Source organism: Lutra lutra, chromosome 4, assembly GCF_902655055.1.
Source record: "Lutra lutra chromosome 4, mLutLut1.2, whole genome shotgun sequence".
Lineage (NCBI taxonomy): Eukaryota > Metazoa > Chordata > Mammalia > Carnivora > Mustelidae > Lutra > Lutra lutra.
In genome coordinates, this window is record NC_062281.1 from 168436007 (window position 1) to 168450968 (window position 14962).

General features: G+C 49.5%; 1 long non-coding RNA gene across 1 annotated transcript in view; it reads right to left on the minus strand.

Moving 5' to 3' along the window:
- The window catches only part of LOC125098689 (uncharacterized), a 65383-nt gene that overhangs the window by 1679 nt on the left and 48742 nt on the right, over nt 1-14962 (minus strand). The window contains exon 2 of the long non-coding RNA XR_007126915.1: nt 3919-4312. This is a non-coding gene — a long non-coding RNA (uncharacterized LOC125098689). The remainder of the gene's footprint in view (nt 1-3918; nt 4313-14962) is intronic.

The window sequence follows — 14962 nt, forward strand, 5'->3', positions numbered from 1 at the left end:
CCAAGATCCTGTAGTGGCAGAGAGAAGAGCAGCCTCAGCTTCCGTGCAGGCCTGCCTGGCAAGGCTTGCTCCCTCAACTCCAAGTCATCCACCCTCTGTAGGCCTCGGCCTCCCCACCTCTGAAATGGGACAATGTGCCTGTCCTGCTGACGGTGTCAAGTGTCCATATCACGTCCCGGATGAAAGAGAGGTTTTGCCTCACCTTCTCTTGTCTTTGTCTTAAAGTAACTTGGAGACACAGGGCGAACTGCCCCTGTGTTACACTAGGGAGCAGAGCCCTGGAAGGGGAACTGCAGGGAGCAGACAGGACGGTAACCCCGGTGCCTGCTGCAAACTCCAGGTCATTCCCAGTCAGGAAATACGCATCACAGAAGCTGCAGGTCCCTTCACTTGCCCACAGCAGACATCATTAATCGATCACAGTCTCTTCGGGGGAACCCAGACTTGGCCTGGACATCCTTCTCCATGCACCGCTCCAGGCAGACATTCATAATTGGCCAGAGTTGGCAGCTAGGATGACACTTGCTGCCATGCTGTCACTACCTCTAATTCATCTAATGCCGAGGGCGGATGGGGCAACTGAACGCTTTGGAAGAACATGGGCGGTGTGCCTATCAGAGGCATTTTAGCACTATTTCCAAAGGCTATTGACATCCTAGGTTCCCCCCACCCCCACAATCTCATGACCTACACTGGGGTGCAGGTTTAGGGACAGGTCCCTGCCATTGCTCTGTTTCACAGAGGGAGACACTGAAGTTCCAGCGAGTGCATCCAGGGTCACACAGCTAAGAGCCAGAGTGGGAGTGGGATTCAAGCCTCGACTCCTGTCTCAGTGCTCTTGGACCATCCCTGGCCCCCTGCCAGCCAGGCCAGGCCAGAGTGTGTGGGCCTGAGGGAGCCAGCGAAGCAGTGGGGGCAAGAGGGGCCAGTCTCCTCCCACCAGAGAGGAATCGACCCTCCAACTAATTGGTTCAGAGTGCTTCTTTTGACCCTAATTAGCTATTTGTCATGTCCCCATTTGCATACCAGAAAAGATGCAAATTTGCATATTTGTAAATGAGGCTGAGCCTGGATGTGGGTTCTGGAAGAGCTCCGCGGTTGCTGGCAGGCAGGGAGGCAGCTGGCTCTTGCCACTGAAGCATGGGCCGTGGAATGAGGAGATCTGGAAGACAGCTCCTTGGCTTGGGGCTGCAAGGTGCTCTCAGAGGAGGTCAGACAAGATGGCCCGCTTCGCTCCCTCCCCTGGGGCCAAGTGGTGGGCAGGGAGAATGGGTGAGCCCAACGCTGCTATTTTGATTAGATGAAGCAAGGAGGGGGGAATATAAAGTAATTTCAGGACGCTCTGTGCTGGGAAGCCTTCTGTTCCCGTCCTTGGATAGAATCTGTAACACTTGCAAAGAGGGGGATGTCTCCCTCCACCTCGCTAGAGAGGATGAGGTTTAGAAGGGAATGGAGGTCAGGGGGAATCACACCCTTTCTCTCTCTCTCTCTCTCTCTCTCTCACACACACACACACACATACACACACACACTCTCCCACACTCTCAGAGGCACACATACACTTGTACACACATCTACAATTCACTTGGACATGCAAGCACACACACCACACCCACAGGCCTCTGACCTCCAGGAGCACCCTTACACACAACACCCCAGACCCACAGAGATACACACACAACTCTAACTAGAGAGGCACATTCGCACATGCAGACATTCCCAGACTTCCCGCCACATACACATTCACGCCCTTACACATACAGACACACACTCAAACACTTGAACATAGATGTAGGCATACAGACTCACTTAAGCTGTGCATAAATATTTACATACACACACACACACACACACACACACACACACACACACACACACAAGATATACACGAGAACATCCTTGCTAAGACCAAATTCCCTGGCAAATTCTGGAAATTCGGAGCCCTTTGCCAGAGTTTCTGGTGCCTCGATGGGAGGAGACCAGAGAAGTGAGATGGACATCCTTCCTAGAAAGGGAGCAGGTGTAGCCCCAGGGAATCAGACCCCGAGGAGTGACTGGTTCTTTCTCTAGGAAAGCAATGACTAGCAAACACCCTGGTGCCTTCTGGGTTTTTGTCTAGGGCTCAGAGCAGGGTCTGGGTGGGCCTTGACAAGCAAGAGAGCATGGCAGGGGACTCGGGGGGAGCAATGCTACAGTGTTGGGGCCTGCCGTGCTTTGAGAAGGAAAGGATCATGCTTCCTCTGATTTCCATGCTGACCTCAGCGGCCAGTGCGGAACAAGGCGGCACAGAGCTGCCACCCTTTCGGGCACGTGGGCACCAAGAGGCCAAGCTCGAAGGGAGCCTCAGACCCATAAGGCTTCCCAGGATTTGGGGCCCGGGTGCTGGACACAGGGACCCAGAAGCCCAGGGTCAGGTACGGAAGGCTTCCACCACTGCTCCTGTCCCCAGCATCTCCTCCCCAGTGCCCGCACCCCAAAAGGCAAGCTAAATAGCTCCGTATTTGTAAATTAAATATAGCTGTACTCCAGCTTTCCGAAGAGCTGGGAAGGAGAGAAGGAGAAAGAAAGAGAGAGAGAGGAAGAGAAGAGAAGCTGCCGCCCTCAGGAAAGTCTGGCTGGTACAGATTGCCTGAGTCATGAATATTCATCTGGCGAATGAGGAGAGCGGGAGTCTGCATAACAGCTCCACCCACCCAACTGAAAGAAATGTCACCGCCTTTGCCAATAAAGTGCCAAAGGAAGCCGGTGGAGGCTGCCAGCCAGACGGTGCCAAACTGCTGACTTCCACTCCCAGGCGTGGAGAAAGCACATTGTTTCCGGCCCAAGGAGCCGCCACTCGGGGCTGGGGGAACGGAGCTGGCTGCTCCGAGAGAACCAGGAAGAAAAGTGACACCCGCCACCCACGGGAAGCCTGGTGGGCAGCGCGCCTGGGACCCGGCCCTCCCCAGCGCCCCTCCAAAGAGAGGCTCGAGCCAACCGTTCAAGGGTGACCACTCTGGCCGACCACCAAGGACCCAGCTCCCAGCCGAGAGCTCCGGGAAGGAATCTCAAGAGGGTCTCCTGGATGGTGACCAGAGCCCAGAGGCTGGGGGACAAAATGGGTGTCACTTTGGGGCCTAGAAGTCCACGGTCACCTTGGCCCCATTTTGCAGAAGGGCACACCCCAAATGCAGGTGACTCTCCCCTCTTGGGGTCAATCCTATTGTCTCTTCTTTCAGGAGCTCTTCTCTGACCCCTTTCTCTAGGACAGAGTCTGGCTCTCCGTCTCCACCCTCCCCCCGTCCTGAAAGCTTGCCTGGATGCCAGTCCTTTGCCTGCCCAGGGTTGCTTCCCCGCGTCCCTCCCCAGGGCTGTGAGCTTGGGGGTCCAGGCCGTGGCTGACGAGACAGGCCAGTGTTCCAACCCAGCACAAGATTCAGAGATGGCCTCTTGAGCAGTTTGGCCAACAGAGGCATTTTCCTCCATCCATTCCCCTCCCAGGCCTTTTCCATGTCTTTGGGTCCTTTCTGTTGCCCCGACCTTGCTCATCAAGTCCCCAGGAGGTCAGGCCTCCTGTTCCAGCAGCTCAGTCTGGGCCCACTAGGATGGGGACAGGTGCTGAGTGGCTGGCCTCCTATCCCTAGGCCCCGCTCCCCATGAAGAGAGCAGAGATGTTTCAGCCCCCTCGGCACCCCATCCTCATGTAGGCACCCACTCCGTGGTGTTACAAACCGGCCTCACCTGCCCACCAGTTGGCCACAGCTGGCTCCGTCCCGTAATTGCCTAAATGAATGGAATAAACGGAGCTGGAGAGAGGACGTTCTCTTTGTACAGAAAAGCAATTAGGGTTGTGGGCGTCTCCAGCTGCTGCTCCGATTATGTAAAGTTTGGGATGTGTATTTGGGACTTAATGAGAATATTTATGTGTTCGCTTCTTACCTTTACAGAACTGCTCATTTTAAGCACCACAAGTACTCTCGGGCTGAGTATGTAGCAAAACGAGCCAGGGGACAGGCTCCAAGGGAGCAGCACCACCTCTGGGGAGCCGCGCTCTTGGGGTTCGCGGACCCCCAGAAATCAACGAGGACACCCATCTGGAGCCTGGCTCCCTTCTACAGCTTTCCTTGGCAAGTCCGTGTTCTGCTCAAGGTCTCCGGGGACTGAAACTCCTTTTTCGCCTCCTTCATGGTTAAAGCATCAGCAACTGTTGGAAAGTTCTTCCTGGAACTGAACCAAAATCTGCCTCTTCGCCACATGCCTGAATTGGCCCAAACCTCGTCTCTGGGAGTGCGCAGGACAGGTCACTCCATCTGTCCCAGGTCAGCCATGAGTCCTGCAAAAGGTAAATGGGTGTTGAATTGAAAAAATTGCTGTGGTTAAGTAAGTTTGGGGAAATTCTACATCAGTTCCTTTGCTGCAGGACTTCTCTGAGCCATGGGGCACCAGGGGTGCCTGGGCATCTGCCTTGGGCTCAGGTCACGATCCCAGGGTTCTAGGATCGAGCCCCGCTTCGGGCTCCCTGCTCGTCAGGGAGTCTGTTTCTCCTTCTGCCCCATCCCCCTGTTTGTGCTCCCCCCTGCCTCTCTCTCTCAAATAAATAAATAAAATATTTTTTTTAAAAAGGACATGCCTGAGCCTTTACTGTGCTCACACTCATGAAGCTGAGGGTTAATGTCTTTGCTCACAGAAGCCTTTTCTGCAGAACAACCTCATCTAAAAAGCACATTTTAGGAAACATGGCTTCAGCACGTTAAGAGCAAACATTTAATTCCTTGGCCTGAGCTCCTTCAACATTTCTCCTCCACTGGGCATAATGCCTGGGCCTCTCCCCACTCTGGTCCCCCGCTACAAGTGAGCTCTGCCATGTGCCCGCGTCCCTCCACAACTCCAGACAAGCTCTGGCCACCAACCATCCAGAAGAGCCTTTACCTTCACTATCGAAGATTCCGTTTTCCCACTGATGTGATCAAAACACCACTGGGAGGATAGGCCGCTGAATCCCACTGAGCGTCTCCCCTGAAAGTCCCCCCACAAGCCACAATTGAACCTCAATTCCTTATTCTGCTCTCGGACCCTGCTCTCAGACTCCCTCTATCCCAGCTGTTCCTGCCATGCCTTCCCTGGACAGCAAGATGGTAAGTCATGGTGTGCCCCCAAAATATCTGGGCACCAACTAGTAATTCCCACGCAGTCGGGCTTTTTCACAGCATCACCCAAAGAATACACTTGTCCCAGCATCTAGTCCCCACAGACCCACAGACAGAGCACCCCAGTCATGCTGGGCTCCAGACCCGGAAGTCTTGCAGGGCCCAGGCCATAGCCCACACCTGCACCAGGGGACCCTGGCTCCACCAGGCCTCCCCTATCCTGTACCTTTAATCACTCCCTCCGTGCCTGCCTTCTCATCATCCCTCAAGTATGTGTTCAAGCCCAGGCATGGAGAAGAGGCTCATCTTATTAGCCCAGTCCAATAGATTCTAGAGGTTCCCTGGCCTGGCTCTTGGGAAAAAGGCATCGTCGAAACTTCCTCAGGTTCTATAGGCTGGTTAGTGATGCCCGTTAGGGTTGGGGAACGGGCACGGCGGCGCCCACGCCGGTTCGTGTCATTCCCCCAACAAAGCTCAGTCCCTTTCCCTCCAATCTACTTTCCCCAGCTATCACGCTCCTTTCTCCCATAACAAACACCCACACATAATACACTCACGCATGGCCCCATTCCCCCACCCAAAGTGCTCCCTCCAAGGTCACCAACAGACTCCTTTTTGTCAAGTCCTGTACTATTGCCCTGTTGCCAAGTGCCTCCACAGCATTAGCTATGGTGGACCTTTCTCTGGAAATTCACACCCCACCCCGCCCGCCCCATGGAATTCCAAGGCAATCTGTGTCCCGGGTGGTTCCTCACCTTCCCGACCATTCATACGGCTCTTCTCCCATCTCATCAATGCGGCCATGTTCTGGGGCCCGATTTTCCAGCCTTCTTCTGCTCCTACCGAGGCACGCCCTCCCTCTGAGATCTCATCCACAGCTTGGTCCTTGGTAAAAGCCCCCTGGGCCCCTCACATGTCCTCCTAGGATCAGTCCTGCTGCCTACAGGCAACCGCCAAGAGCCAAAGGTCTGAAAACCCAGCACCTTCTCTCTCCTCCGGAATGGGCTCCCACGCTGGGGTGTCCACAATGCATAATCGGGCTCAAGGATTACATTCCTGGCCTGCGTCTTGACTCCTTATCTGCATCCACAAAAACACCACGTACCAAGTCCTCTTATTTAACATTTATCTAATTTCCAAAATAAAAACATAGCTTTATTATTTATTCTGACTGAAGAACATGATATATCATCAGTATATAAAAAAAAAAAATCAAACCAATACTTAAAAGTATGAAAAAGAAAGTAAAAATCACTCAAAATCCTACCACCCAGATATAACCACTCCAGCATTTTGGTGAACAGCCTTCCAGACATATCTCTATGCATATATACACACAGAGATCTATGTATATAATTTATAGATGAGGGATTGTATTATACATACTGTTCTCACTGACACCTGCTTTTCTCTCTCAACAATATGTCATAGACATCTTTCTATGTCAATAAATAGAGCTCTACAAAATTATTTTAATTACTTCATAGTATTCCATTGTATGTATGTATCAGACTTTATTTAGCTGGGTCTCTATTGATCCTTTAGAATGTTGTCAAGACTTTATTGTCATAAACAATATTGTGGTAAATATCCATGTGCTTATCTCTTTGCTTATCTTGTGCAATTACCTCCTTAGGATAAAGTCCTACAAATGAAATTGCTGCGATAAGAGTATGCTATTTCCAGGGTTCCTGGCTGGCTGTTGTTGAGCATCTGCCTTCAGCTCAGGTCATGATCCCAGGGTCCTGGAATCGAGTCCTACATCAGGCTCCCTGCTCAGTGGGAAGCCTGCTTTTCCCTCTCCCACTCTCCCTGCTTATGTTCCTCTCTTAATGTATCTCTGTCAAATAATTTTTTTTTTTTAAAGAGTATGCTATTTCCAATTGTGCCGCTCTGCCCTTTCGGCAAATGTACAACAATGTACTTCTCGTTAACACCAGCATGTCTGCCCACACCCTCTCCAGCCCCGGGTTTCAATGTTTGGCCAAATCAGACAGCAAAAGACACTCATTCTTACTGTCTTACCTTAAATTTTTAGTGAAAGTAAATGAGTATCTTTTCATGGGTTTGGTTTTTTGTTTTTTGTTTTTTTTGGTAATTTGTAATTATTTTCTTTGTGAATTGCCTGTTCGTGTCTTTTGCCCATTTTTCTAATTAGATAGTTATCTTTTTCTTAATGAGTGGTAAGAGTTCTTCACATATTTGAGATCAGATTAAACAATTATCTCTTATATAGGCTTTCCCTTTCTTCACTTTTCTTTTAATAGTCTTTCTGGCACTTAAATTTTTAATCTTCATATATTCAAATTTATCAATCTTTTCTTTTATGATTTCTGAGTATCCCAGCATGTTTAGAAGGAAAGTCCCTAACTTAAGATGACCAAAATAGTCATTCGTATTTATTCATTTGTATTCATGAAAACTCAGTAGTCTTCATTGCTTGGTCTTATTGGAGTAAGACAGAAAACCAGCTTGCGTTGTAATGGCTGGCCCATGCCAACACCATTTATAAAATAGCCTATATTAGGGATGCCTGGGCGGCTTCGCTGGTTAAAATAGCCCATATTTTCCCAACTCAATAGAAATACCATTTTATCATTCACAAAATTCCCTTAAATACTTGTATCCTTTCCAAGCTCTGTATTCTGTCCCAGTGATCTGTCTATGCTTACATAAGAAGTTTAATTATTGTCCCTTTATAAAACATTTTAATACCTGAAAGGGTAAATATTCATCATTTTTCTTTTCAAGAATTTCCCTTAACTACTCTACTTTTTTACTCTTTCAGGTTAGCTTTATATTATTTTTGCTAAATTTTAAAAAATCCTGTTGGAGTATTGATTGGATTATCTTAATTTTGTACATTCACTTAAGGAGCATGGACAGACTTACAGCATTAAATCTTTTCACCCAAGAACTAGGGATAATTATCCAAGTCTCTTTTCTATACGTCAGGAGATCTTTCTGCTTTTCCTCATGCAAATTCTACATGTTTTTTATAAAGTTTATTTCCAGACATTTTGTGTTATTATTTTCTTCTTCACGGTATGGACAAGGCCTTTTATTTTACCTTCTAGTCATTCTGTAAATAGAAAAGCTATTAGTTTTTGTATATTGTTTTGTTACTGGCCATTTTACTAAACTTTATTTTTTCTGTCTATTTTCAGGAAATTGTCTTGGGTTTTCCAGATAAATAATCATCTTATCTGCAAACTAGAATTATTTTCTCTCCTCTTCCAATATGTATCTTTTTTGTTTCTTGTCTAATTATAATGCCTAGCAGTTTAGGGAAAGTGTTTTTTAAAATACTGATAACAACAGCTGCTATGGTCTAGTTTCTAACTTTAATAAGAATATATCTAGGGTGGGGTGCCTGGGTGGCTCGGTGGGTTAAAGCCTCTGCCTTCAGCTCAGGTCATGATCCCAGGGTCCTGGGATAGAGCCCCACATCAGGCTCTCTGCTCAGCAGGGAGCCTGTTTCCTACTCTCTTGCTCTGCCTGCTTCTCTGCCTACTTCTGATCTCTGTCTGTCAAATAAATAAATAAAATCTTTAAAAAAAAAAAAAGAATACATCTAGGGTTTCACCAACCTAATGTCTCCTGTAATCCTTTCTACTCCTGTGACCACTATCCTGGTCCAGCCCGTATTAATTTGTCATCTGTGTCATCACAAACAGGATGAACAAGGGTACAGGCTTTGAAGTCAGATGACCTGGGTTCAGGTCCTGACTGTCATTTAGCAACCAGACAGTCTTGTTAAGTTATTCAAGATCATTGAAATTCCAAAAAAAGGAGGGGGGGCGGTTGTAAGGACTAAGTGAGAGAATCCACACGCTATGTGCAATATCTGTAAATGATGATGTTTTTAGGTCTTAGCCCCCAACTCCTCCTTCCAATCCTACCCTTATTCCATTCTTAGGTTGGCCTGCCCCAATACCACTGAGCTCACAGCACTCTACCACACCCTCCCCTGCTCACAAGACTGCAATTATCCCTCACTGCCTACAGAATGAAGGCCCAAATTCTAAACTTGTGTCTGAGATCTTCCATTATTCAACTCCAACTTTCTTCCAGCCTGACTTCCTATAGCCCCATACCACCCCCTCATCACACATCCCTCCCAAACCTTTACTCCAGCCTAGATGTTCTCCTCACTAACGGCTGCCTGATACCACACAGGTCCTCACTCTACACTCAGATCCCTATATCAGCATTTATATGTATCACAAGTAATACAAAATTAAAATCTAAATGGGTTTAATAAAGTAGATTTAGCAGCTCACTTAATAGAATCGTCCAGATGCAACAGCCTTCAGGCACAGTTTGATCAGGGCTGGAGCAACATTTTTCTGTGATGTTTCAGGCTCTTCCCACCTCCATATGTTTATAATAGTCTCCTGTTGTGTTCCCAGTCACCAGATGCCTGCCAGGAATTAGATCCACAAGCTACCTCATTCAAATCCAGATAGAGAGATTGGATGTCTTTCTCTAGTCATCTAACAAAAATTCTGGCCTTTGTCTCACTGGGCCAATATAAACCAATCCTTGTGACTGTGTGTTGACTGGTGTAGAACCAACCTGTGTGCCAAAAATGGGTCTGGGGGAGAAGGATTATCTTGATTGCCACCCAGGACTCCCCTCCAGAGCCACACAACCATTGGAGATGGGTCAAGGGTCAAGGACCTCAACTGCATTACAACCTCTTCTGCCTCACTCTCCTGGGACTCAGGCTTCCTTTAAAGCCCCAGAGTTCTGATAATGTGCCCACTCCCTTTTAGTTCCCAGACTCTCTGCTCAACACATGGTAAGCACGGCCATCTAGTATTTATTTAGTCATTTGTCTGTTCCTCCCAATTAGTAATCACAGAACTGATTAATAAAGTCTACGAAACACTTTATACAAAGTAGCCCTTTCGACCTTCACAACAATCCTCTGAGACTCAGAGAGGTTAAGTGACTTGCCCTGTGTCACACAGCCAGAGCTGATGTTGCCCCAAACGCAACTGCAGTGAGCTTGCGCTCCCTCTCTCTCTCACAGACATGCACCCCACACACTCCGTCCTCCAACCACCCACTCAGGCCCGACCCAAAGATGCAAAAACCCACCCCCCCAGCACCACCTCCTTTTTCCCACTTCACCTCAATTTCTAGAGCTCTTAGACTTCCTCCAAAAAGTACAAAGAAAGTTTTCTTGCCAGACAGCAGTTTCGAAGATTTGTGTGACAAGGCCGGGTACAATTCAAATGACTCTGGGTGATTTAATCTGCTTGGGGCTGGGGTGGTAAATCAGTGCAGCCCAGGCTGCCACAGCCGTCCCAGAAACCCACGAGCCGAGCTGCTGGTAGGCGTTTATCTGCAGATCTGCAGGTGAGGGGCCTGGAAGCGTGAACTGCAGCCCAGGGAGTTCCCCTCTGCTGCACTCGGAATACCTCTGGAGGGTCCTACAACCCACAGCCTCTTCCCGGCCTACATGTTCCACCAGGAAATAGCTTTCCCAAGGATGCGGCCCCAACTCCTCTTCTCACCTCCCCGCCGCTCCCCTCCCCCCGCTGTCAGAACAGCCCCCCCCCCGGCACCCCCGGGTCCAAGCTCCCACTGGGCTTCTCAGGGAAGGAGAGCAGCGTCGTAGGTCAAGCTCCCACTGAAACTGCAGCCTGGCTGCCAGGTCCTCGCGCCCCCACACACACCCATTACCTCATTTCATCTCCACAACAACTTAATGAGCGAGGCATGTCCGTCCTCAGTTTACAGGTGACTTAATTGGGGTTCAGGGCGATTAAATAACTCGCCCAGGGTTATTACACACCGGGTAAGGGGGCAGAGCCAAGATTCAAATCCAGATGCCTCAGACTCCCAAATCCTCCTCCTGGGGCAGGCCAAGGGGAAAGGAGACAGCAGTGTTCCCTGGAACCGTGTCCTTTGAGAAAAGAGGGGACAGTCCCCGACTGAAGGGGAGTTTTTTCTTGGAGTGAATGAAACGAGAGTTTTTCCCATACACGAGAGATGTCAAAGGAGAAGGTAGGCACACTTAAGAGGCTCCTGCTGTATGCTGAGCAAGTGTGACCACATGGGAGCCCTGTGCCAGGCGCTCAACACCCAGCATCTTCCCCAGGAGTCCGGCAGCTGTAGGAGACTGATAAACATTCTCCAACCCACAGGCTGGAAGACACAAAGAGTCCCCGTTTGTAGCATTTGCCCACTTCTGGGATGTAAGTACTCCCTCCATGGCCAGCTTGGAGCCACCCATGGGACGTCCCTGACCACAATGCTGAGAAGAGATCCCTTTGGTCGGTTCTGGAGCCAGCAGGAATGCACACCAGCACACCACTGCTGTAAGTGAGGTTTATTAAACCTGCTCAACAGATGAGACCCTACAAAAAGGCACTCGGGCCTGAAATCCATTTCTTGGCAACTTTCTAAACCCACGTCTGTCCACAGCCTCATGCTCCCTGAACCAGGGGCAGCACAAAGGGCAGAAGGAGACCAGAGGGCCGAAGTCCAGCAGACTGAGGTTCAGCATCAGGAAGAACTTCCTGAATCACCCTCCAGGCTGCCATGCCCCCACCATTCCTGGCACGCACTGAATGCTCCAGAAAGAATGAATGAAGAAATGAGTAATCGAATAAATGACAAAGCCATTACATTGACGCTTCAAACTCACCAAATCCAAAACTGAATTCATTCATTTTCTTTCCCCAGAAACCTAATCCCCTCCTCCCCCAGTGTTTCCTGTCTCGGTGAGGACCACCAAGCCAGAAACCCTGGGGGCCCTTGACTCTCCTTCTTCCTTGCTCCTTACACGTAAGCAATCAACAAATCCTATCTCCTCCATGTCCTGGTTCCTCCTGAACAGATACTGTCCGTAACATATCCGCTCTGTCCCATGATTCAGACTGTTACCATCTCTCTCTGAGCAAACGCAGTATGCCCTAACTGCCCTCCTGGCACTCCCCCAGGCCTGTACCCACTCCCAGCCCTTGTCAATTGCATCATCAAAGTTGTCCATGTGATCTGTCAAAGTTGGCCCTCTGAGCATGTCCCCCCCAACCCTTCCATGGCTCCTCATTACCCAGAGCATGGAATGGAAGTCCCTGGTCCTCCAAGGTCTGACCTCATCTCCCACTCCCATCTGATCCCTTTCCTCTTTGTCTACTACATATTGATGCTGATTCTGGAACAACACCAGACTACACAGTGTCCTCTACATATCCTTCTAGCCCTGTTCATTTTACACTCCCTCCCCCTCCCACCTCCTTTCTCTTCACCTCGAAAACTCCTTTAAGACTGAAATAAGATGATCTCGAAAATGATTCCTGGGGGCCTTTCAGACTAATATTTCATGATGACTCTAATGCCAAGTCCTCACAGTCAAAGCCTTCCGGATTTTACAGTCACCACCTCTCTTCATGGGACCCTAGAAGTGTCTTTAGGGGACTTCTAGTTCAAGTCCATCATTTTATAGAAAGAAAATCTCAGGCCCAGAGAGGGAAAGGCATTTGCCCAAGACCACACAGCAAGTCAGCAGTGGCAGAGCCAGGGCAAGGAGCAGGCACCTGCATTTCAGCTCAGGACTCTTTCAGCAACACACTCTCCACCCTGATCCTCTGATTCCAGCACAACCGTCCTGACTGCCCCACCCCGACTCACCTCTGCACACCCAAACTAGATTAGCATCTTTCCTGCCTCTGCTCACACAGCAACAAGGCCATTTCCTCACCTCCATTCAGCTCCCAGGGCATTCCACCTCCAGGAAGCCCACCCTGGTTATCAAGCCAAACCCATCGACCTCCCACATCCTTCCCCAAGCCCCCAGTATTGGTCAGAACCCAGCAACTACAGTTTGATTCACTCAACAGTGGTGAGTATCTTGCTCCATCTTGCCAGGTAGGACACACCAATGTCTCATCTTCTTATTTTCCTTCTCCTCCTTCTCCTTCTACATCCTCCAGCTGATTCCCAACTGTTCAAGGTAACAGAGGATAGTGAAAAGAACATCTGAGGTCAGGCCCATGCAGGGTCAGATCCCAGTTTGGTAGATCCCTGACTGCTCAATCTTTATCCATCTGTGCCTCGACCTTCCTTATCTCTAAAATGGGTCCTACCTCCCAGGGTTGCTCTGCGGACTGAATGACGTCACCCATGTTACAGGCCTAGTACTCAGTGGGCTCTCAATAAATGACAGCTCCCTTCCCCACTGCCTTGCTCAGTGAATCCCCAAGACACCTGGAGAGAAAAGATCCTCTGGGCTGGGAGGTGGGCAGACTTGTGGACATTTTCTCTCCCTCCCATTTCCAACAGGCGATGAGCAGCCTGTGTGCAGAAACGTGGGGCGTATCCAACCCCCTTCCCCACCCCCAACAATCTGCTTTAACCCTCCTATCTCAAATGCCTTGTTTATTTTAATAGCACCCGTTTCACTTTTTTGTGCATGCAAAAAAAGAAAAAAAAAAACCTTATAAAAACAGATTTAAGAGGAAAAGAAGTATTTCATGTCTGCAGCCCTGTTTCTTTCTCAGGAAAAAGTGGCTGTGATTCTGGCAGGAGAGAGGGAAGCTCAACAGCTTCACTTCACCGCAGCTGCCAGAAGAAATGCATTTCAGAGTGGAACAGAACCTCCAAGTTAAACAGTATGTCTCCCAGCCAGGCGCTTCCTGCGCCCGATTCAGCTTGGCAGGTGACACCCCAGCTCGAGCAGGGATCCAGCCCCAACATGAGCAACTCGCGAGGCTCTCTGTTCCTGCCCACCTCCAGCGCAGAAGATCTGGCCCGGCCCGGCCCTGGCAGAATGCTGACCTCCAGGATGAGGCTCCAAGAGGGGAAGGAGACAGCTGGAAAGGGAGTGGACATGCCTGGCCAGTGGCCAAGGGGACCAGGACCCCTCCCAGTCCCTGAACATTCAGGGACCGGCCCTTTTCTCCCCCCAGATGAGGGAGGTTTAGCATAAAGATCAGACCCAAGTTCAGGAAATCTGCGGCTATTTCCCCTCCTTCAAAGCTGTCATTTCAGAGGGCTACTCTGGATGGAATCCAAGGGTCAAACTCCAGAAGGGCTCTGCTCCACCCCCCACAAACTCCCCCTCAAAAAGATGAAGAACTGAGAAAGCAGAAAATAGCACTCGACCTTCAAATATGCACAATAGAGACTGCTCCAGGGCAGAAAGCTGGCTGGGCCAGGACAGTGGTCCCCCTCCCTTGTCCCAAACCCCATACCTTTATTAACGTAGCCTAGCGATTCATACTGAACTTACTGTCCTTTGAACTCCTAAATTGCTTTCTCATTTTTTTCCAGTAGACAAGATGGGCCCCACATTTATCCCTATGACATTTCATCATGCTAAATTCGCCTTATCACTCTCCATTGTTGAGATCTTCCAGGATCCTGTCTGTGCTCTCTGAGTTTTGCTCTGTCCTTTTTCTCTGTTCTGTCACCTCCTGCTGTTACAGGTCTACACCCTTTTTATCTCCTTCTGGGTCCTTGGCCTATACTGGTCAGAACAGGGTGATGGCAGAGCCCCACAGCTGCCTCTAAAGGCCTTCACAGACTGACCCAGTGCTCCCTCTCTAAACATCCCCGGGCCGCCATTCAGCCAGATGGGAGCCCCCTCCATGCCCTTACAGCTATCCACTGTGTCCTCAAGAGCTGGAGAGACCCTACCTAGCATCTCAGGAGGCAATGCAATGCTACAGAAAGATCCAGGCTGGAATTGCAGCCCAGTCAGTCTTGGGAAAGTCATTTAACTTCCTGGATGCTCCATGTCTCAACTGTACAATGGAGACCATCACCTCTAGCACAGGACTTGTGAGATAAAGATCATGTATGACAAGTATCCAGCTCAC